This window comes from Pristis pectinata, chromosome 7, assembly GCF_009764475.1.
Source record: "Pristis pectinata isolate sPriPec2 chromosome 7, sPriPec2.1.pri, whole genome shotgun sequence".
Lineage (NCBI taxonomy): Eukaryota > Metazoa > Chordata > Chondrichthyes > Rhinopristiformes > Pristidae > Pristis > Pristis pectinata.
This window is the reverse complement of record NC_067411.1, coordinates 68,035,158-68,048,381: the sequence shown is the minus strand read 5'-3', so window position 1 is coordinate 68,048,381 and position 13,224 is coordinate 68,035,158. Positions and strand designations below refer to the sequence as shown.

At 39.1% G+C, this 13,224-nt stretch overlaps 1 protein-coding gene across 1 annotated transcript in view; it reads right to left on the bottom strand.

Annotated features, from left to right (window-relative positions):
- The window catches only part of LOC127572695 (chondroitin sulfate synthase 3-like), a 200,400-nt gene that overhangs the window by 164,413 nt on the left and 22,763 nt on the right, over positions 1–13,224 (bottom strand). The window lies entirely within an intron of this gene.

The following is a 13,224-nucleotide window of genomic DNA, read 5'->3' as shown; positions in this document are numbered from 1 at the left end:
CCTCTTGAAGCAGGCTCATTTTGTATTAGTTTTCTAGCCCTCTGAACATTTTTCTTTTTATTTGCTACTGGAATGTGGGCACTATTTATTGTTCAACCTGACTTGCCTTGAGGGCTTCAAGTGTTAATTGCACTTTAACAAGACTGGAGTTGCACATAGATCAGACTAAGGAGTGGTGGGAGATTGTCATTCCCTTCATGACACTGATGAATGGTTTGGTTTTCAATGCAATCAAACATTGTTCTTAGTCATAAATGACATGGTAGTTGAATCAAATTTAGTTAATTTCACAGCTTGCCACAGGGACATTTGAACTCATGATCTCAAAGTTGTTAGTTTAGTATCATAACCCAGTGGTTCCAGACCACTTGTTCTAAATAGAAAATGCCCAGCTGGTTATTATACAATAGGTTTCATACATTTCTTCCTTACGCCAAATCATCAGCAAAATCCAGTAGTTTATATGGCTAATAAATAACTTATTCTGGTCACATGGAAAGCATATGGAACTCAAACCTTGAAATCAGATACATTAAAGCCTGTGCTTTTATGCACAGATCACACATAAAACAATGTTACCTCTGGTTCAGTTGCATTACCAATCACTTCCAAGTGAAATTGCACCCATCAGGAAATTGACCTGGGCACTTCTGCATACAATTCAGCCCAGTGCTTCCAGTATTTTCTGTTTTTATTATTTCTATGTGTAATTCAGCTTACTGCAGCTGGTGATTTTCTGGCATCACTTGCATCTCCCACATTGCAAAGACCTACAGGTTAGGAAGTTGTGGGCATGCTATTTTGGCGCCGGAAGAGTGGCGACACTTGCGGGCTGCCCCCAGCACATTCTCAACAACACAAAAAGACACATTTCACTGTGTATTTCGATTCACATGTGACTAATAAATGAATATCTATCTATGCCTAATAACATCATACTTCTCAGACTAGGCATGACTTCAGTTACGGACGCAAATTGAAGCTTCGTGCTGCAACTTATGGCCTTCATTGAAGGCTCACTAAAATCTTGGAGCACCCGCAATGAGATGCAAATTAAAATTAAAAGGTCTATATTGTGACAACGATTGTTTGCACATAATCCAACCTCACTTTTCAACACTCAAGGTAATGGAAATTTATCATGGTTTGCTTCAATAATTGCAATCTCTGCAAACAGTTTAGATCTGAGCCACATCCTGGCCCCTCCATTTCCTTGATCAGCCCATGCTTCGCTTTGGCACAAGGATTCTCTCAGAAAAGGACTCAATCAGGGCAGGTCATCACACACATCTCTCCTCCACATTTTCACATCCACAACAGCCTTTATGCAGCTGATCTATGGCTGCCATGAAAAAAATGTCTGATGCACTTCCCATTTTCATATGACAATAACATGGCAGCTACAAGCTCATCAAGCAACTCCTGACAAGAACCACTGAGATACCATGATTCTGTGAATCTCCACTACATTGTTTCACTATTGGCTTGTTTCATGACTTTTTGTAAGCAATCTGAGTGACAGCACGACATGCAGCACATGTTTAGTGCAACAAAAATATCAACTCCAATTTCTATGTAATATTCTCTTAAAATTAGTGTGTCTGGGCAAGGTGTATTGGTGTAGGAATGAAAGACAATTCTTAAATACAGATCGTTGCTATAAAATTTCATAGGGAATTATTCTATAAAAACAACTGCCAAACATCCCGATCACTTACGTGAAGAGCAGAAGGATGACGGAGTAAAGGTAGGACCGATTAGGGATAAAGGTGGGAAGATGTGCCTGGAAGCTGTGGAAGTGGGTGAGGTCCTCAATTAATACTTCCCTTCAGTATTCACGAAGGAGAGGGGCTTTGATGATGCTGAGGACAGTGTTGGTAAGGTTAATGTTCTAGAGCATGTTGATATCAAGAGAGAAGATGCGTTGGAGCTGTTAGAAAATATTAGGACAGTTAAGTCCCCGGGGCCTGACGGAATATTCCCCAGGCTGCTCCACGAGGCAAGGGAGGAGATTGCTGAGCCTTTGGCTAGGATCTTTGAGTCCTCGCTGTCCACAGGAATGGTACCGGAGGAATGGAGTGTGGCAAATGTTGTCCCCTCGTTCAAAAAAGGTAGTAGGGATAGTCCAGGGAATTATAGACCAGTGATCCTTACATCTGTGGTGGGTAAGCTGTTGGAAAGGATTCTTAGAAATAGGATCTATGGGCATTTAGAGAATCATGGTCTGATCAGGGACAGCCAGCATGGCTTTGTGAAGGGCAGATCAGGTCTCACAAGCCTGATAGGGGTCTTTGAGGAGGTGACCAGACAGATTGATGATGGTAGTGCAGTATATGTGGTCTACATGGATTTTAGTAAGGCATTTGACAAGGTTCCACATGGTAGGCTTCTGCAGAAGGTCAGAGGGCATGGGATCCAGGGAAGCTTGGCCACGTGGATTCAGAATTGGCTTGCCTATAGAAAGCAGAGGGTTGTGGTGGAGGGAGTGCATTCAGATTGGAGGACTGTGACTAGTGGTATCCCACAAGGATCGGTTCTGGGACCTCTGCTTTTCATGACTTTCTATTAATGACTTGGATGAGGGGATAGAAAGGTGTGCTGGCAAGTTTGCAGACAACACAAAGGTTGGTGGTGTTGTGGATAGTCGAAGATTGCAGAGGGACATTGATAGGATGCAGAGCTGGGCTGACAAGTGGCAGATGGAGTTCAATCCAGAGAAGTGTGAGGTGGTACACTTAGGAAGGACAAACTCCAAGGCAGAGTACAAAGTTAATGGCAGGATTCTGGGTAGTGTGGAGGAGCAGAGGGATCTGGGGGTCCATATCCACAGATCCCTGAAAGTTGCCTCACAGGTGGATAGGGTAGTTAAGAAAGCTTATGGGGTGTTAGCTTTCATAAGTCGAGGGCTCAAGTTTAAGAGCCGCAAGGTAATGATGCAGTTCTATAAAACTTTGGTTAGACCACACTTAGAGTACTGTGTCCAGTTCTGGTTGCCTCGTTATAGGAAGGATGTGGAAGCATTGGAAAGGGTGCAGAGGAGATTTACCAGGATGCTGCCTGGTTTAGAAAGTTTGCATTAAGAGGAGAGACTAAGGGAGTGAGGGCTTTACTCTTTGGAGAGAAGGGGGATGAGAGGAGACATGATAGAGGTGTACAAAATATTAAGAGGAATAGATAGAGTGGACAGCCAGCACCCTCTCTCCCAGGGCGCCAATGCTGAATACAAGAGGGCATGGTTTTAAAGTAATGGGTGGGAAGTTCAAGGGAGATATCAGAGGAAGGTTTTTTTTACCCAGAGAGTGGTTGGGGCATGGAATGCGCTGCCTAGGGCGGTGGTGAAGGCAGGTACATTGGTCAAATTCGAGAGATTACTAGATAAGCATACGGAGGAATTTAAAATAGAGGGATATGTGGGAGGAAGGGGTTAGATAGTTTTAGGCAAGGTTTAAAGGTCGGCACAACATTGTGGGCTGAAGGGCCTGTATTGTGCTCTACTGTTCTATGAGATACCAAAACGCTAGTTTTACAGTATCTCATAACATTAATTCATTGTTATTTACCAATGCAGAAATGATGTACACTGCTGGAAGATCTATGAGACTGCAAAGCAACATTGATTTTCTAATTCAAAGAAAAGCAAGGAAATGTTTATACTGCTTTTTTAAAAAAATGTCAAGAAGGCATGTACTACTCACAGTTAACACATCTGGCTAGCTTGGCCTTCAGTATAGTTTCAATCCTAAAAATCTACTGGTAACAACTTGTAACCAGGACAAGATGAAAGAAAATATCATTTCTGAGTAAAATATGATCTATTCTGTTGCCTTTCAGAAATAGTAGAGAATTCTATTAGGCTGTTAGGTTTGTTACAAACCTTATCAATGTCACAAATGAATGATAACAGATGTACAACTCATGTGGAGTGCACAATCAAAGATAACACAAGTAAATAAGGTGTGGTAGTTTCAGGATCCTAAACATGCAAACCATCTATTTACTAGGAAGAATAATTTTCCAGAGATTTAATAAAAATAAAATGGCAGGACTTCATTGGAATGTGATGACCCACTAGTGAAAACTATTTTTTTGTATCCCTTAGCTCAAACTTCTTTTTGCACTATAATTTGCTGGAAGTACAACCTGTGAACAACATGGACAGTGGGGGTATCAATGAACAGTAGGACCAGGCTTAGCCAATGAGATCTAAAGATTTTGAAAGCAATAGAGAAAGAGGTTGGATTGGGAAGGCCAGTGAATTAGAGCAGGTGAATCCAATGTCAAATTAGGTTTAGGAAGAGCAATAAAAGAGGGCACGAAAAACTCAAATTCAAAAAAAGAGAAAAACTCTCAAAAAGAAATAAATCTAACATTTAACATTTCAATGGCTATTTACAATCTCTGAGAATGAAGCTCTAGTTTAAATTAATTAATTTGCTAGTTCAAAGATTTGATTAGCATTGCATTGACAATTGTGTCATTAAAAAGCACTTATGCTGTTAATCACCTGCCTTCACACATTTAATATACAATTAATATGTAAATTCAGCAAGTTATTAAAAATAAGGTGGCTTTTATGTGATGAAAATCAACCCAGGGATTCACAAATCAAATTCCTCTCAATTTCCTGAATCTGCTGTCCAATTCCCATATTAATAACATCATGCATCGTTATAAATGGCATCACTATAGCTCAGATAACATATTGTCAAAAATGGCTCTTTTCAAATATGTGAACACACACTTATAAGATCAGAACTTGCTGATGAAATAAAATGTGAACATAGTGCTCACTGTTATTTATTTATCAGTTATAATAGTACAACAACTTCTTTTGAGAATAAGATGCACATTGAATGTGAATATAACAAAAGTGCTGTCAGAATTACATCACTCAGTTAGCTTCTTAAAAACAGCATCTCACTTGAAGGAATGTGATGTTTCTACAGCAAGTTTAATCAATAACTCTTGATGTAAGCATTAGTACCCTTTTAATTATGTAATAATTGTTAATTGTTGTCTATCAATGCTCAATGTAACCATTATGTATGAAGTCTCATTCTTTCCGGTTTCAATTTTTCTGCAGAGATTTAAAAAATACTAACTTACATTTTTATTCTTGCTCTTTCTCTCTCTTAACCCAATTTTTATATTTTTTCTCCCATTTCCCTTTCTGTACTTGATTTGAAACTGAATTCCCCACAGTTAATGTAACCCCCTTTTATTTAATTTCCTAATTCTTATTTCTCATTGGTGAAGGAGACACATTTGCTGATTTCCCCACTGAGGGATACAAAGCGTCCCATTTCTCTGTCTGTGCTGATTTCAGCAACTTAATAGCAAAATATTTCTGAGGTGAAAAGATTTTGTTGCTAGCAGCAACTTAATAGCAAAATATTTCTGAGGTGAAAAGATTTTGTTGCTAGCAATGCCAGCATTTATCGTTCATTCGCAATTGCCCCTGAACTGAGGAGGCAAATGAGAGAGAACCAAACTGGTGAGCCTGGAATCCCATATGGGCCACAGTGGGTATGGATGGCAGATTTCCTTCCCCAAATGGTACAGGGAAAATCCAACTCACAGCATGGGTTACAGAAATATTGATTAATTTTGAATGAACTGTAGGCTATAGAACCTGGTTCATAGCCAGTATCTCTACCATCATCTAAATATAAAAGAAAATTAGGGGAGGATCGATAACACATGACTCATTGTGAAAACTACCCTACGTCAAATCAGAAACAATTGACAAAGATAAAATTGGAATAGGAACATATGCCATCAGTTTTTCAGTGCAAATTTAAAATACTGTGCATTAATCTGATCTGAAATCATATAAAGTCTTATGCTGAAAGAAATGCATTCAAACTGATTCATATAAACTATACCCTTAAGAAAAATACACAAACCAAAATCAACAGTGACAGGAATATCCAAACAGAAATAGCAGGTTTTCAGTAACCCAATCCATGCACAAGTTAGAACAAGCAGTTACAACATCTGTACCGAGATGCTAACATAATTAAACTAAACAACAAAGAAGACCTGTTCTTTACAGGAAATGATTGGCGATGCAGGACGAACACAATTAGGAACAGATGGATAGAAGAATAGCCATAAGGCATCCTCAAATTGCATGCTGAAGTCAATCACTTCAGCCAAAATTAACAATAGAAAAATAAGCATTATAAAGCATTTAATTCAAGCCAGAGGGCATTTTTTCTGTAGCTCTCCAAGAACTAGTACAATTCCAACAAAGGACCTCGAGGGATCACCATAAAACTCCATAGGGAAGCATCATGGTGTAGGATTAACTTTCTATAATTTGCAGCTTTTAACTGCTATACTTAAACAGTTAATAGAATTATTGATTACTTGCTCCCAAATCTTTCATTCATTCTTCAAGACCCTAAATGACTGGAAGTTATTTCATTTTAATAAAAATTTGGTGTTTTGGACTTCAGCTTCATTTCTTCCTGTTTTGATGTAGTCTATCCAAAACATCTGGGTTACAACAATAAAAGAAAAGCTCTTCTAGTGTTTTATAAGCTCATACTTGATACTGAAAATATTGCACAGTTTTAAGTTATCAAGTTGCACTTTCACAGAGTTAAAATTGTTGGTTACGTTATGTATTAGTCCTACAAAAGAAGAAATAGGAGGAGTTAGCCATTTGGATGTTTGTACCTGCTCTGTTATTTTCCTGCACCATCCCCATATCTTTCAATTCCCCTATCATCCAAAAATCTATCAACCTCTGTCTTGAACATACTGTAATTGAATATCCACAGCCCTCTTTGGTTGAGATTCCAAAAATCCAAAAATAGGGAAAACGCCAAAAAAATGAAGTAGTATTTTCTCATTTCCATCCTGAATGGCAGAACCCTTATTCTGAGCCTGACACCTGGTGCTAAACAAGTCAGCCAGGGGAAAACATCTGCATTGCATCTACCCTATCAGGCCCTGTAAAAATTTTGTATGCTACAATGAGATCACCTCTCATTCTTTGAGGGTAAAATTTAAGTCAGCTAAATTTTTCCCTGATACAACAAAACCATCAACCCAGTAATCCTTCCTTGCTCTCCTTTTATTGCAAGTACATCCTTGCTCAGGTAGGGAGACCAGATCTATGTACAATATTTCAGATGTAGTTTCACCAGAACTCTATATAATTGGTGCAAGAGGTCCAATTCTTGTAATGAGTGCCAACAATTGCTTGGTGAACCTGCATGCTCATTTTCATTGACTCTTGTACGAGGACTTCCAGTCCCTTTGGACACCAACTTCTTTCAATCTCTCACCATTTAAAAAATACTCCATCTTTCTATTTCTTCTACCAAAGTGGATGATGTCACATTTTCTACATTATATTCTGTTTGTCATCTTCTTGGCCATTCACTATATTCCCCATGAAGCCACTCTGCATCCTCCTCACAGGTCACATTTTCATCTATAGTAAAACTCTAGTAGTCTAGCAAGCAAGGAACTTTGATGTGCTGGAGTAGGAGATTTTCCAGACTATTGAATGTTACTTTATTAATACTCCAACATAATTTTAATTCATTTTTTTAAGATGTTACATAGTAACATTTCACTGAAATAGATCAGTTTCAGGAGAGCATAGCTAACAGAACCAGGTAGATCTAAAGGGAGCATGGAAACAGGAGCCCAGTGAGTGAACAGAGAGCGCAGCAAACATTAGGATTTGCAAATGATCAGAGAGCAGATTATCGGAGTTTTACTGTACTTTAGTTCTGTGCACTTTGAACAGATTCTTTCAGTAAATTAAACATTAAAGTTTACAAGATAATCCCAAGTATCTTATAACTATAATAAAGCCATGGGATTGAATCCAATTCAAATCTTGAAATTAACTGAAGCTACAGTCTTACAAAACTGCATTAAAGGTGATGCATAAAAATTTCCAGTTAGTTGGCTGATGAGTAGCTCAGATCAGTCCGAACAACTTGAGCCTTTTGACACGCTTTGAATCTAAAAGTTGTGCATCTATAAATTCCAGGATCATTCCTTCTCCCCTGCTAGTTTTTCTTGCTGCTTCATTTCTAAATTCATGTTGCATGAATGCCCTTATTTGTAATAAAGCTGTCTCTGGTTTTCAACAAACACACTAAAATTAAGTCCTGATCCATTTCTTCAAATGCATTCTGAAGCTTTACCCAACTGATTCAGTAATCTGCAGGCCACACAACAATGGGGCCATGATTTTCTCAAATCTTTGGGTGTTGAAGAGCCTCTAAGATCACCAAGTTGGCCATTTCAACCCTTGTTCTAAAATGTCAGCTTTAGTTAAGAATGTGCCATGAGAGGTTGGCAGGAGTATAGTTGGATGAAATTGTCTGCTGATGCTCCATCTTATAGGAAGGGAAAGGGAGCATTTGTTTTGATCATCTTTAAAGGAGACTTTGTGAGCTGAAAAATAAATTAGAGGTGGGCAAAAGATGATCAGGGAGACTCCATTGCCACGTCTGAGAACCTGTGTGCTCTCTCCCTTGGCCCCACAGTTGTCTTCAAATGTGGGTTTAGAACATATCTAGAGCTTGCACTATTCAGTGGAAGAAGCTGCATGGAGGCTGCTTGTACCAGTCCAAGAAAACTGTTTCTAATCATCACTTGCATGTTAAACCTGCAGGAGTCTGTTTTAGTGCCTCCAGGCAAGTTCAGCTCATGGTAATCATCACAATTAGCCCCAAAAGTGTGGGCCAAAACCAGATTTCCAAACAGACCTGTTTTATCAGCATAGCACCCACTTAGCGCCTGCTTTTACCTATTTGCCAAAATAACCCCCATGACATTTCAAGTGAATTTGGATAAAGCAAATTTGACTGCAAATGCATCCAATATGAATTACATAAAACTACCGCTCAAAAAAAGGAACAAAATAAAAACAACAGTGATACTAAATAATTTGGACTTTTTTTTCCTCATTCTGCTCTTTACCCATGCTGTACTTCCCTCCCATCTTCACCTCAATAAGAGTGGCAGAGGATTGCCTGAAGTTCTGGACCATCAGTCACTCTCTCAACAAACTCACTGAGCTACTGAGGAAACCAGAATCAAAATTTCACTCAGTCCCTCGAAGGTTGCCTCGAGTCAGTCCTTTCCAAACTTCACAGTGATACTAGGTCAGCTATCATTGGGAAGATACACACTGTACTATACATCTAAAAATTCTTAACAGTACCAAGCCACCCAAAAAACATTGCTGTGATTAATCGGCTTTAATTCATCTGTAATGTTGTGCGATACGAACTCGCCACTAAAGCTACAACAGTCGAGTAGGAAAAGCACATGGGTGCCTACATTTAATTAAAATGGTAAGGATGGAGCATGAAAAAGTTTCTTTGGCACATCTAGTGCATATGCTGCCTCACAGCTCCAGCAACCCAAGTCCAATCCTGACCTCTGGCATCGCCTCTAATGTGACTGTGTGGGTTTCCTCTGCGTGCTCCAGTCTCCTCCTACTAATCCAAAGGCATGTGGATTGGTAGGTTAATTGGCCACAGTAAATTGCCCCTAGTGTGCAAGAAGAGTGGCAGAAGTTCATGGGAATATGGGGAGAATAAAATAGGATCAATGTAGGATTGGTGTAAATGGGTGCACGATGGTCAGCATAGCCTCGATGGGCCAAAGGGTGAGTTTTCATGCTGTACAACTTTATGACTCTTTGTTTAGCACTGCATCGCTGCTTCTCATTGCCACAGCTCCATTGCCATCCTTGGTTATCAACCAACAAATGGATATGATAGTTATGAACAGAGTAGGGACAATGCTGAAATCATAGTGTAAAAATTGAATAAAAGAGGATGGCTTGCAACTATGATGACATGGAGTACTTCCGGCAGCCACAGAGTTCAGATTTCATTGCACTTCCCAGTCCTCCCAAAGAATCTCATAAAGCAAGGGAAAGTTTAAGTGGAGAGTGGTACTAAGAAGATCAAAATTGGGGAAAGTCTTAAATTTCTAACGTAGGTGAAAGAACCTTATTGCTCCAGTTGGAAGCATTTTTGGGATCCTATAGAATCTCCTCCAGAAGATGACAGAATACTGGGAGCAGAAATAGAAATGTGCAAGATTGTTATTCAGTCAAGACTTCTGTGCTCATATCTTTAGTGAAATCAGAGATCAGAACCAAATAATTTTAATATTCTCCATGCACAGCAGATTTTAAATACCAACCAGAGTATATTTTCTCTATCCTTTAGTCTTAAGCATAGAGTAAATGCAACTGTTGTATATGTTAAGGAATGTCAAAATGAAGCAAAAAAGCATTTTATAGCTAGATGGTTGCAATGACAGAGGTACGTGTTAAATGGCTGCAGAATATTATTTTTGAAAGGTAACAAGGAATAAATTACCCACTCATTAAAAATCAAAGCTGCTAGCACTTTGAATAGGAAAAGCTGAATAAAAAAAATTCTTAGCTTGGCTTGGATACACCACCACTACCTCTGAGAAAGCCCCAAGTCTAGATGCTTGAGCAGTCTAATACTAAGGGTCATAAATATCATTTTTCTGGCAAGATGTCAAATCAAGGTTCCATATGTGGAGGTTGGTGTAAAAAGGTCCAATGACGATACTTGAGCCACAGACCAGGAGCTCCCTGAATGCCCCGTCAAAATTTACCCTGTAAGCAACAATTTGAGGAAGAAAACTGGCCACTTTCTCCTTGCCAATACAGGTCCTTTATCTGCACAAATTGGCTGACGTACTTATGAATAATTAAGCAACTGCACTTCAAAACGTATTAACTCTTTGTCAGGCTCTAAGGGATGACTGATAATTCAAACTCACTTTCTAAATGAAAGCGATTTATTTTATAGGCAGACAGATGAATCAACTGGTCTGATGGCAAAGGCTATTTTTTTTTGAACATCAGACATGGCTCTGAAATAGGTACACCGGTGAATACATGTTTAAAAATGTAATAATTAAAACAGCAAAGTTTACAGAAAATAAAAGACAATGGCTAATGAAAATTTTAAAAAACTACAAATGTTAGGATAAAAACAGAAAATGCTGGAAACACTCAGTAGGTCAGGCCACATCTGTGGAAAGAGAAACAAGCCCAAGACCCTTCATCACAACAAGGAAAGAGGCCCACTATGCTTCTTTGTCTGCGTAATGTATTGCCAAACAGCAAGCTATGGGATAGGCACAGCAGGTGAGACTATTCTAATGGAGAGGGACCTTCAAGGTCACAAATCCTTTCCTCAAACCAATTCTGCCACTCTTCCTCCTAGCCATCTACGTTCAAGATTCTCCCTGCATTCTGATCCTCTGATTATGACCCAGTTCCATTTCATCCAATAATCTTGATACCTCCCCCACTTTCACCAAGCTGAAGCCCCATCCCTTGAATCCCTAGGTCACCGCTTCCCTCTATCCCTGTTCATCCAATCAGAATAAATCCCTACCTCAGTGGTCCCTAGAGGCCTCCAAAGATTCAGCCTCATACCTCCCCCAACAAGGTCACTTACCTGATTACTGCCCTTGTCCTTGTTCTCAGGCCCCAATTAGCACTGAAGACCACCCTCAATCCTCATGTAATACCCCCTCCCCTTCTAGCCACTTAACTTCCTGAACCAACCACAAACCCTGATACTTAGCCCCTACTGGACCTGGCCTGTTTCAGATGGCACCTTCTCCATCACAGAAAATTTGCAACTTCTTTTCTGTGGCTCAAGAGGCCCAGCTTTGCAGTTGTGGGCCTCTGATCAAACTGCTCACCAGCAACCCACTGTAACATTTGGGAGCCCTGGAAGTTCGAGATCACAAAGTTTTATTTTGAATAAGTTTGCCTCTACCATATTTTGGGGAATCAGAGAACAACCTGCTAAAAAAATGGAGTACCAAAACTAGGTTCTGCATTGCAACATTATGATTCTTCTCACTGCTTCCCAATTAACCCCAAGACCTTTCATGTGGTTCCTCCCTGCCAAATGTACAGTTCAGTGGTTTGTAGTGAGGTCTGTAGCTCAGTTTTGCATTGAAGCTTGTGGATGTAGTGGGGTAGGACAAAAAAAGAGAATAAAACCATGATACAAGAATAAACAGAATAAAAAAAATTCTACAGGCCTGTGTAAACAAGTTTATTTAAAAACCAGACAGCAATTTACATTTTTAATTTTACCAATCTTGCAAGGGTTAAATGAAAGCCACACAAAGACCAGAAAGAATTCACACCAAAAAGCCCATGATGTTTCAATATACAGGCCCACTGCAGGATTAGAGAGCAGAGTAAATACCTTTCATCTCCGCTCTCCATCTCTGCTGTAAATTAATGAGATTATTCCTAATCTTAGCACAATTTGCTATATTTGTCTGCAGTGCATTTCTTGCTGGCATTTTGTAGTGCAGCCACTTGTGTTTTATTTCTAATCAACCATTTTAATGTTAAAGAACATAAATAATCACAATTAGTTGCTTTACTATTATGGCATCTGGGTTCACTGCACTTGCATCATACTGTATAATCTCACAGACAATTTACCCAAAATTCTGTTGAGAATAACGGGCATAACTAATGTTAAATTCTCAATAACGCTGCATTACACAACAGGAAGAAAGTTTAGGAAACCAGAATCTAATGATCATTTCTCAGGTTCCAACCGTGCTAACAAAAAATTCTAAACTTACACTCAGTTTCAACAGTGTTTCAAAATAAATGTCTTATTTTTCTTACACTTTAAACTACAGTGGGTGCACAGCTGTGCAGTAACAAATAAAACTCCCTATTAATCACATGTAATGCATTTAGAGGACATATGCAGAAAACTGTGCACATTTTAACAGCACCACCAAATTCTAATAATATTCCAGCCCTTCATCCCTCCCTATTATTTATTACTTCAAAAGTTCACAAAAATAAATCCTGGAAGATACCACGACTCAGATTTGTCCTTCCACAATTGCAAGTCATTTACTGCTAAAATAATTCATAATGCATGAATATTTTTATTACCCAATTTAACAAGATCATAGAATAGTTACAGCATGGAAGGGGGCCATTAAGTCTGTCTAGTCCATACAGCTCAATGTAAGAGGAAGCTGACTTATTGCAATCCAATGCCCTGCAAACTCCTTTCTTTCAGATACTGTACTAATCCAGCTCCATTTCGAATGTTGCCATTAAATCTGCTTCTACTACTTCCTAGCAGTGCATTCTAAACACTAATCAATTGCTCCAAAAAGAACTTTTTTTATGCC